Source organism: Ochlerotatus camptorhynchus, unplaced genomic scaffold, assembly GCF_037179485.1.
Source record: "Ochlerotatus camptorhynchus isolate MF236.1 unplaced genomic scaffold, CSIRO-AGI_Acam_v1.1 ptg000201l, whole genome shotgun sequence".
NCBI lineage: Eukaryota > Metazoa > Arthropoda > Insecta > Diptera > Culicidae > Ochlerotatus > Ochlerotatus camptorhynchus.
Genome location: NW_027040691.1, coordinates 1,892,501 through 1,904,375, shown reverse-complemented (window position 1 = coordinate 1,904,375; position 11,875 = coordinate 1,892,501).

The window sequence follows — 11,875 nt, the reverse complement described above, 5'->3', positions numbered from 1 at the left end:
GTGTCACTTGAAAAATTCATACATGTAAACCACACAATCACAAGAAATAAAGATCATTTAAATGGCAACTGGTAGAGGATCAGGTGTATGCATTTACAAGTTATTTTTGTTCAGCGACTTGTATTCATTCGTATTTACTGCTAAGCTCAAGGAGTGGTATGCACCATGCCAAGGGTATCAGCTGCACCTGCACTGTACCAAAACATCATCCTCTGCTCGTATGAACCATATGTGTAGAGAAACCACAGATTTTCCGAAAATCTCCATTGGCAAATCAAAGTTGGCACTCGTGGAGAATAGAAGAACTATGAAAGTGATGATGGTTTCAAAATTTTACACGGTGAGGTATACGACTGCAATCTTAAAATGCTATTATTTTGCAAATTGAGCATTTTATTTAAATCTGGTTAATGTTACGTTAGTAGAAAACTTAAGGACTACTCAAAATGTATATAATATAGAAAAAATAATTTCTTTGCAGATTTTTATGTGTAGACATAGATTTCAGCTTTTCTACCACTATAGCAGAAACCAGATTTAAATAAAATGCTCCATTTGCAAAATAAAAGCATTTTAAGATTACACTTGTATACCTCCCCGTGGAAAATTTTGAAACCATCATCACTTTCATAGTTCTTCTATTCTCCACAAGTGCCAACTTTGATTTGCCAATACTGTAAACCTGTTTTACCACTATTGGCGGGGCAACATCTGCGAGATTTGATGATGGAAAGTAGACTTTGAATGATCTATATTTCTTGTATTTGTTTGGTTTACATGTATGAATTTTCAAGTGACACAGATGCGTCTTTTCAACTTTAGTTATTTTGAAATTTTAATTATTATTTACTGTTCCTAGTCCTATCAGGCCTGTTACAGTATGACCACCTTGGTGGGATTAGTTTGTTTTGAATTGGAAAAAGGAGACTACTTAAAACTACTATTTACAGCTACAACTAATCTACAAGTACTATATACACCTAACCTACTATATACAAATTGCTTATCAAAGCATGTTCTGATGTATTGCATTCCTGTACAAATTTGTTCCTAGTTTCGTTAATTTGAAAATCTACTTTCGGGATGTTAGCCTCTTGATGGAGGTCGGAAATGCGGGTATCGAAAGGACGATCTAGGATCATCCTCAGTACCCTGTTCTGCGCTACCTGTATTTTGTTCCTGTGCGTTTGTGCACATGATTCCCACACCGGAGCTGCGTAGAAGATCGCAGGCGCAATGATTTGCTTGTAGACAGCCAGTTTGTTCACCCTAGAGTAGGGTTACCATATGGTATCCTAAAGGAGGACATGTCCTCCTTTTTCAATAATTGTTCTATACATCCTCCTTTTGCCCACAAATGTCCTCCTTTTAAATCCTTGCATTTTTTCCAGTAACATATTCATCAAATTGTTTTCAAAGAGCGTTGTTTGCAGATTGCAGTTTGCCATTCGATGGTGGGATTAGGAGTATACTACAGCTGTCAACCCCCCTACATTTAGGCTGTCGCAAATTTGGTGAATTGTAAGTTAAAGTTGACAGATGGAAAATTTTCAAATAATCCTGTTATTCTTACAAACTTATTTCAGACAAACCAGGAATCAATTTTGACAAACCATTCAAATTCAAACAATTGCAATTTTTCAAATACCATTTCGAAAATAAATTATAATGTTCGAAAATCTCTCTGTTCTTCATCGTTTGATTTTCGAGAAGGTGTTTGTCAAAATTGATTCCTTTTATGTCAGAAACAAGTCTGGTACAATAGCAGGTTTATTTGAAAATTTTCTATCTGTCAAATTTAAGTTAAAATTCACCAAACACAAAATTTTTTATCGGTCAAATTTAAGTTAAAATTCATAAAACACAGATTGAATCCAATTGTTTTCGATTTTGACGTTCTGATTATATGTGAATTTAGGTATTTCAAGCATAATTATTCAAATCGACGTATCTGATTTTGTAAACAATCACTTCAATCTACGAGTAGTGACAACAACACACCAGCAACTAGGGGAAAGATTCCCCTACCTGATGATGGTGTTTGCTTACAAAAACCGATACATCGATTTAAATAGTTACACTAGATTTGTTTAGGCCGCTGCCATACTGAGAGCGTGAAATCGAATGTAAGGGATAATATCAATAATAGGAATTCTTTTGTATAGAACGCTAAGCGCGCCTCTTCGCTCCAACTATGGTAGCGGCCTTAGAGTCCTATGCGGAATCAATGGTAAACTTAACAGGTTCAATCATCATTATTAAATCAGCTAGACTAGATCATTTGCAAGTATCAAAAATGAATTAGGAAGGCTAGTTTGATGCATTTTCCAGAAGTAAAACGTTTGATAAAAACGCATTGTTCCCCTTTAATGTTAAGAAAAGGAATCATTGTCCTCCTTAATCTGCAAACATCAAATGAAATGTCCTCCTTTTCAAGTTTTTGACTTGGTAACCCTACCCTAGAGAGACGAGATCTGCGGCAAATTAGCGGATACAAGCACCTAACTAGATTGGAACACTTAACTATGTGCGAGCGGAAAAGGAGCTTCTCGTCAAATAACATACCAAGATATGTTACTTCGGTGGACCACTCAACCCTTGTGCCATCCATTTTTTGAAAAACTACTAGGGACAGCCCTCTGGGGTTGTACGCAATGGTGACGCTGGCTACGTGGTCTTATATAATAAACGTTATTTGTTAACTGCAGCAGGACTTGTGTTTTGTGTAGGAATAGGAATTTGAGCGGGGTTCTTTCTGTTTATACTCTTTAATATGACTATGATTGCCCTGAAAAGAAACTTTTGACATGAGTTTTAGTTGGGTCATGTTCAGAAATTTAACTCTTTTGGAAAATCTTGGTGGCCTTGGAAAGGGCCGATGGTAGTACAGGCATGAATACCATGATACTGTTGCACCTGTAGTTTTTGGCATACTTTCACTGATTGCTTCCCGGGGATCCTTGTTCAGCCATAGCAACATGCGGCACAGAAAAAAATCTGAATTTTAACTATCGCGTAACATCTCTCTTCGCTTAATTTTGAGCTATATCCCAACTAACAATTTTCATAATGTAAACGCTTTACTCATTTCATTTATACAGTCTCAAGCTGTATTCAAACGTTATACGATATGAGGAAACCTTTACTCAACCTCTATACATGCAAATCTGGCGAACTTAGTCAGCTACTTATGGCTGTTGGTACGGTCGGGAGAAGCTCTTATCGCATATCCATTAACGCTTCTATACAGCTGTTATCCTGCTGTTTAGTTGTGTGTGAACTTGAAAGGCGCTTATTCAACCTTTTCCCGGTTATCCAATAATCACTACACAGCTTTCTCTTGAAACCGAGTTAAATACTGATTACGCTTTTTTATGAAGGAATTTATTGAGTTTATTGTGCTGTGAATCAAATTAATCGAAATTAGTTACAAATCATCACCAAATTATTTACCCTGCACCGGAACCTAGAATCGAACTCCAGACGACCTCATTGGCAAACGTTGACACTACCAACTGTGCTACACCAACACTTTGAACTTATGTAAACAAATCAACATTCCCTTCTACAACAAAATCGCTGAGTAGAAACTTTATAATATTACACATGAATCAATTTTCTCGACTAGTTATAAAAGAGCAGAGTAAAAGCTGTTAAACTGCACACGTCTAAAAATAAACCTAGTTGACTGTGAAAATGCTTCCGAATTTGCTCTAACACAGTTTATAAGCTGAGTACAGGTTGTTTAGTTGTTGAAAAAGCACTTTTGATGTTTATGTTATTCAGCAAGAGTGGTTGGTTGTGTAGAAGCCATCAAATGAGTAATATATTCACTTTGTTAGCTTTGTTTTGCAGCTACAAGTTGAAAGTTGGGTAGTGTGTGTATAGAAGTGACATTAGCGTTTATTGGCTGATGTTATTCAGTGCGACTGACAAATTGAATAATGGTTGTGAGAAAGTTGAGTAAATGCTCTCCAAAACTATTTTGCTAGCTTTTGCTTGTAGCTGTATCAGCAGCTTCTTTTCAGCTACTTTACAGCACAACGCTGGAAAAGTTGGCTTACAAAGCTGAAAATGTTAGTTGGGATATGGCATAAACAGTGAAATCGTTTACAAATTTGTATACAATATTGCTAATTTATGCGATATTGCGCTTAAATTTGCACGAAATATCGCGTAAAATTATGCCAAATCTAGCGTTAATTTTATGTGCGCTATATCTTGCAGAAATTTACATGAATTTTTCGAACGGTGGGTGTTGAAATTCAATCGCTTGCTGTGTTACACACAGCACATGACTGGATCATCATTGACCAGAGTTGCTCTTTGAAGTGCAGTCAATTCCTGGATAGGATCTGTTAATTCATTGCCATTGTGTCCTTCTGACAACCGATGTAGGAGATTAAACAAATAGGACCACTTCATCTCATTTGCACTAAGTGTGAGGAACATCGTAGGCTTTCCCAATTGTCACATCATGGTGAACAAATTTCTCTTCCTTTGTTGTTTAATATGTACTGTTCTGAATTCGGTATTGATTTGAGGAAGGATAGATTTCGCTCAATGCACTGCTCCATGAATAATGCGGTCTTTAAGGTTGACACGTGTAATGTTAGTGGTGTTTTGAATGATGATGAACCCTGTTTTGAGTGAGATCGATCTCCAGGCATTTGTCCTCATTCCAAAGGAGCGTTTCCTGTTGCCCAAGCAGCAATTCTGTCTCATTATCCACGGCAATGGTTTGCAGCTCAATTTGAGGATCCACTGCAGGGGTTTCAAGACCATCTATGGCGATCTGATCAATTGTGATCCCGTAGCGGCGGTACAGTGGTGTCGTAATATAATAAGAAAGCCACGTTTTAACCGTAGTTTCCTTTATAAAGCCGGACAAGTACAACGACTTATGGATTACGTGCTTTTTGATGTACACGTTGAAGGCCTGATCATCATCGAGCTGACAGGGAAAAGAGCGTCGTCTCTCTTACACAATTCAAACGGTAGAACAACATTCGAGCAAAAAGAAAATTATCATATGACACATTATTATTATTATTATTTAGCTTTATTTAGGAGGCTTTCAGCCTTAGGCTGGTTCGCCTCCAACAATCATATGACACATGTGATTTCGTTCTAATACCTCAATTTGGTGTAAATTAAACCATTCCTGGTCAGAAATTTTATTACTAGGACATCGTTGCTTGCTATTTTCAGAATTCACACAAGCCCAACATCAGCAGCTCTTATTATGAGAAAAACTAAAATACATAAATTCGTGACGGCCTTCGGCGACAGTCAGTGTCGTATGACTGAGCCTGTCGTATAACATTTTGAAGAGATAGTACCATATAGGTAACTCTAAGACCAGAAGGTCCCGAAGAAACGTGCTCAACTTTTTGGCTCAGCTCTGGTACTATCTTCGGTTCCAAGCTATTCGATGCACCCATAAAAAAAAAAAAGGAAAATCCACTAACCCCTCATATTATCTGTCAAACTTTCATAGCGAATCAAAACAAACATAGTATAGTACTAGAATTTCGACTTAAATGGGGTGCGTTAATCGGTTTGCTTGGGACCAATCGGCTAGTCAAGTAGTGAGCCAATTTAAAATCGATAATTTCGTATTGATTGTTGATAGTACGAAGGCCGCTATGTTTAACGCATAGTCTGACGTTTGCTTACGGGATATTTCATAGGAGAGAAGAGCTACAGAGTCGCCGTCAACGCCAATTCTATCAAAAAGCGGATAAGTGAGAAAGAAAACGGTTGACAAGTTGCAGGGGTGTATTTTACTTTATGCTTCTTTCCCTTCAGAATCAGATTATACTCTAGATTGTAAAATTCGATTCTGAAGGGAGACGTATACGAAAAAATCCGTAGAAACTGTACCGAATTCCGTAGATTTGCCTACGGATCCGTATTTCCGCAAAAAATTGTAAAATCCGTAGATCTACGGAGATTTCCGTAGATCTGGCATCTCTGGCTGGAGGTAGTTTCGGGTGATTTTTACAAGATTTGGTGGAAAATTGAAGTTACAAAGCCGTCATGCCAAACATTGTCAAACGCCTTTTCAACGTCTAGCAATGCCATGGCTTTGTTACTTCGAATGTTATTCATCACCCGAACTAGCTGGTGATTTGTGGAATGCCTCTTCCTAAGCCCAAACTGCTCAGGTAGAAAAGTGGAAAAAACAGTGAAAAATCAACTTTTTTTTTAGATATTTTTTTCTAAATTTTTAAATTGTTTTTTATTTTTATTTTAGAGGTTCACATAGAACAAAAATCTTTTCTGAATAAGGTCCAATTGATAAAAGTAAGTTTTGTCCATTTTTCAGGTCTCTAGAACGCCCGCCAATTACCAATCCCCACCGGAGGCGACCTCCTTCCGATGTGACCCCAAGGAGCCACAGAGGTCACACACCAATGAAAAAAATCCCAAATGTAGAGGAAGATTTAAGCAATTGGGTTCTTTAATTTTGAAAAATATATCGGTTTTTATATATCATCTGAAAGAGCTTCGTTGTCTGAGCACAGCGATATTTTTTTTCGAACAAACTTACTTTCATCTCGATTTTTAAATCAAGATTTAAAGCAAAATAATAACTTCACTGTTTGACACTAAACTGACAAACTGACAGCTCGCTCCCATACAAAGGGACACCGAGGGGCGCTAATAAGGTGATTTTTGCAAATGTAATCGTTCTTATTTAAAATAGTTCCAGTGTACCAAAATTGATGAAATTTTGGGTTTGGGTGCCATTTTTAATGCGGATTACGAATATGAATTTACCTCAATACCCTTAAAGAACCCAATTTAATGCAAAACGTTTGCGTTGTTTAATTTGCTCACAAAAAAATTCCGAAAATCGTCTTACGTGTTACTTGTATTTCCCCCCCTTAACTGCTCGAATGAAGTGGTTAATAGACTTCTCTGACGTTTGTGAATTGCACATGTATTAGTGCAGAACTTTGGGTAAATTCAAAGGTTTTCTTGCACTAATACTTATAATTTACCACGAGTTCTGCACTAATACTTGTGCATTTCACAAACGTCAGAGAAGTCTATTGACAAAAGTGTTACATACGACCCAATCAAAACTAACTCCAGTATTATGCGATTTCGATGTTTCAATATGAATAGTTGGTGGGTTCATACGATCAAAGGATGATGTTTTGGTACAGTGCAGCTGATACCAATATGGTACGTACCCCCCTGAGCGAATCAGAAAAAAAAACGAATTACTAAAAGTCGCTGAACAAAAATTACTGATAGTTGAATAGGGCCGATCATCTACTATTTTCATGATCTTTTCGTTTCAGACACCATCTGTTCACCGAGTTGCTCATGGTCATCGTAATACACAGATAGTTCTGTATTGGAAGATTGCCGTAAAAGCTCGACGCAGATGTCGCCACTGCATGATGATGATAATGTTGACAGGCTGCATATAAAATTCGTGAAAATTAGCATTAATTCTTAATTTTCATCAAGCCTGCGTAAAATCCTTCCAATATAACATTCGAATTGAAGAAGAAAATGTTTTCACGATCAGACTGATGTGCATCTTTGACTTTTCCAGATGAACTTTCAAAAGATATATTCATTTCATTTCACAGCTGCACCAATGCTGCATCGTACATATGATGTAAACAGAAGTAAATTGCTCAATTACTCAAAATAAAGATGATTTGTCATCTTGTTATCACTTTGAAAACCATCTAGCACCATTTTATAGTATGGTGCGTGTTGAGTACATCAAGTTCCGTTACGTTTCCGACGAAAATTGTGAGTATCAATATGTTTACCTTAAAAAAGCCAAAATGAACATTTATTGAATATTTGCGTCCTATACAACCAATTCTCCATTACCACCAGCATGATACAACCTTTCCTAAGTAAATTCACTTAATTTTCACTTTCATCTTAGTGGAGATTGCACATATTCACCATTTTCCGAAAAATGCAGCTGCGCAGGAGGTAGCCTCTCCTTGTGGGTGCAAACTTGTTATGCATAATTTTCCATGAAAACATCTCCGATCCATACCGAAATAGTAACAGTTAGCTTTCAAACACGTTTTCTTACACGATTCAAGCAAAAGTTTCCACGGGAAATTATTAGTTTTTCATTATAGACCGATTTGCCCCAAAAATCGTCTGTTTTACTTGGAGAATTGGGAAACTATCCTCCTTCTAGTAGTTCTCACTTCGAAATGTAGGTGGCGAAAGCTTGGAAAAGTTTTACTGCAAGACGCCAATAGTGGTTTTTTGAAGATCCGGTAAAGACGTCGGATTACGTTCAATGTTCTGAGGCAAAGTAAAGATGTGATTGTGATGTGATGTAATGATTCTGACAAAATGGTTCCAGCAAAACTATATCTTGCTGCATGTTCAGTAATTTGAGATATTTTGCTGGATGCTCAGTAACTTGTTTGAAACGTCAAAATCATCACCGTTCATTCTCCCGCGTATTCTGTTTTTCTATTGAAGAGAGCAACTAATCATGAATTACAGGTAAAATATAATTAGAATATTCGCAAATGTATTGTGAACTCAATATTCATATGGATTACACCGATTCATTGTATATTTGTAGCTGCAAAGATTGCCGGGTTGAACATCAAATGAGTTTAAAACCCGTCGATAAATCCAATAAAATTATGAATCACTTTGAAATTAATTCAACGTCTAAAAGTGAATAATCAATGTGATTGATATGTGAAATGTTCATGCGTGTAATCAAATACCAAATACAATTGAGTTTTATATCAGTTTAAAAACCAATTCCAATTCAATTGTTTTGTATCAAATAACTGGTCTTTCAGCAATATCATTGCCACTCTAATTTGCTGGATATCCAGTACGTGTTGCTGAATTTCCAGTAAACAGCTGTCTTTTTTCTGTAGAGTCAATTTGCTGGTCGTTCATCAAAAATATTTTGCTGGAAGAATTGCTGGTTTTACAGCTCGGCAAAATCCAGCAAAATTTTGCTGGTTTCCAGCGATATAAAAATAGTGTGTACGTTGCGGCTTCACTAGGACAAATTCGCGTTTTTCATATGCACCATCAATGGCACTAGGTGATTTTAAGAGGAAATGTCATCCAATCCATTTGTTGACATCATAATGACGGTTTTCAAAACTCAAAATAATGTATTGCACAACTTGCAAATTTCCATCTGGAGTGGTCTTATGTTCCGATTATCTATACAGATCTGAACTGATTTACAGCTGAAATAACCACACATTAAAAATCCGGAATATCATAACCGCTGAAACAATTTTATAAATCTTAATTTTTCTCATCAAAAATATATGGAATTGGCAAATCAAAGTTGGCACTCGTGGAGAATAGAAGAACTATAACAGTGATGATGGTTTCAAAATTTTCTACGGTGAGGTATACAAATGCAATCTTAAAATGCTTTTATTTTGCAAATGGAGCATTTTATTTAAATCTGGTTGCTGCTACAGTGGTAGAAAAGCGGAAGTCTATGTTTACACCTAAAAATCTGAAAATAAATTATGTTTTCTGTATTATATGTCTATTGAGTAGTCCTGAAGTTTTCTACTAACGTAGCACTAACCAGATTTAAATAAAATGCTCCATTTGCAAAATAAAAGCATTTAAAGATTGCACTCGTATACCTCACCGTGTAAAATGTTGAAACCATCATCACTCTCATAGTTCTTCTATTCTCCACGAGTGCCAACTTTGATTTGCCAATATGCTTCACGGTGAAAATTTCCACCCTCATCACTCTTTTGAGAGTTATCCTATTCACCGCCAGAGGCTGAAACAATCGCCCATATGAATAGTTGGTGGGTTCAAAGGATGATGTTTTGGTACAGTGCAGCTGATACCAAGGGCATGGTGCATGCCCCCCTGAGCGTAGCAGAAAATAGGAATTAATAAAAGTCGCTGAACAAAAATTACTGATAGTTGTATACGGCTGATCCTCTTCAATACCACAACATCTTTTCTTTTCAGATTCTGAGTTCCAGCTTTTCTTGTTCGTGTTTTCTCACTATCTTCTATCAGTTCTGTATAGTGTCAACTGTACAGATCTGTAGATCTTTTTTTTTTGTAAATCCGGTAAAGAAGCCGGATACATTCAAGATCAAATGATAAAATAGTGGCGTGCAAATATTGGATAACAAATCGTACAAAGCAATCAATGCTGCAGATAAAACGGTCGTTACGAATTCTAGGACTAACTCGCTCTGTAACACTGTAAGGGAAGTCACGATTCTATGTATGCATCAGCTGCCCTTGGTACTCACTTTCATCGGCAACAGTTACAATTATCGTACGGCTTCAACCGATGAATATAATAATCATTTCCCTATTGGCAAATCAAAGTTGGCACTTGTGGAGAATAGAAGAACTATGAGAGTGATGATGGTTTCAAAATTTTCCACGGAGAGGTATACGAGTGCAATCTTAAAATGCTTTTATTTTGAAAATGGAGCATTGAACTTAAATCTGGTTGTTGCTACAGTTGTAGAAAAGCTGAAATCTATGCATACACCTAAAAATCTGAAAACAAATTAATTTTTCTATTTTATATATCTACTGAGTAGTCCTTAAGTTTTCTACTAACGTAGTATTCACCAGATTTAAATAAAATGCTCAATTTGCAAAATAAAGGCATTTAAAGATTGAACTCGTATACCTCTCCGTGTAAAATTTTGAAACCATCATCACTTTCATAGTTCATCTATTCTCCACGAGTGCCAACTTTGATTTGCCAATTGGCAAATCAAAGTTGGTACTCGTGGAGAATAGAAGAACTATGAGAGTGATGATGGTTTCAAAATTTTACACCGTGAGGTATACGAGTGCAATCTTAAAATGCTTTTATTTTGCAAATGGAGCATTTTATTTAAATCTGGTTGGTGCTATGTTAGTAGAAAACTTAAGGACTACTCAATAGACAAATAATATAGAAAAATTAATTTCTTTTCAGATTTTTAGGTGTACACATAGATTTGAGCTTTTCTACCACTGTAGCAGCAACCAGATTTAAATAAAATGTTCCATTTGCAAAATAAAAGCATTTTAAGATTGCACTCGTATACTTCCCCGTGAAAAATTTTGTAACCATCATCACTATTATAGTTCTTCTATTCTCCACGAGCGCCAACTTTGATTTGCCAATTGGCAAATCCAAGTTGGCACTCGTGGAGAATAGAATAACTATGAAAGTGATGATGGTTTCAAAATTTTCCAACGGGGAGGTATACGAGTGCAATCTTTAAATGCTTGTATTTTGCAAATGGAGTATTTTATTTAAATCTAGTTAATGCTACGCTAGTAGAAAACTTAAGGACAACCAAATAGACATATAATATAGAAAAAATAATTTCTTTTCAGATTTTTATGTGTAGACATAGATTTCAGCTTTTCTACAACTGTAGCAGCAACCAGATTTAAATAAAATGCTCCATTTGCAAAATAAAAGCATTTTAAGATTGCACTCGTATACCTCCCCGTGGAAAATTTTGAAACCATCATCACTTTCATAGTTCTTCTATTCTCCACGAGTGCCAACTTTGATTTGCCAATAGTGATATACATTTCTTTCCACTAAAACAACCATCAATTACTTCCGTCTATTGCTCATAGGAAATGGTCCAATACTGACCCCCGCGAGCCCTATTTGCATCAACAGCGATAAATGGCTTTCGGAAGAGACCCTCCGCCATCTGAGAGCCCCACTAGCAGCACTAATTAAAAGTTTCTCACATCTTACACCCCAGAGACCCAGTCAGTGCCGCCGAACTACCAACAACCTGTCGCAGATAGTATCACAAACCATTATTCAAGCCTTCCGAAAGAAGTTGGTCGATGGATGGTGACGAGAGGCGAGCCCAGAGAA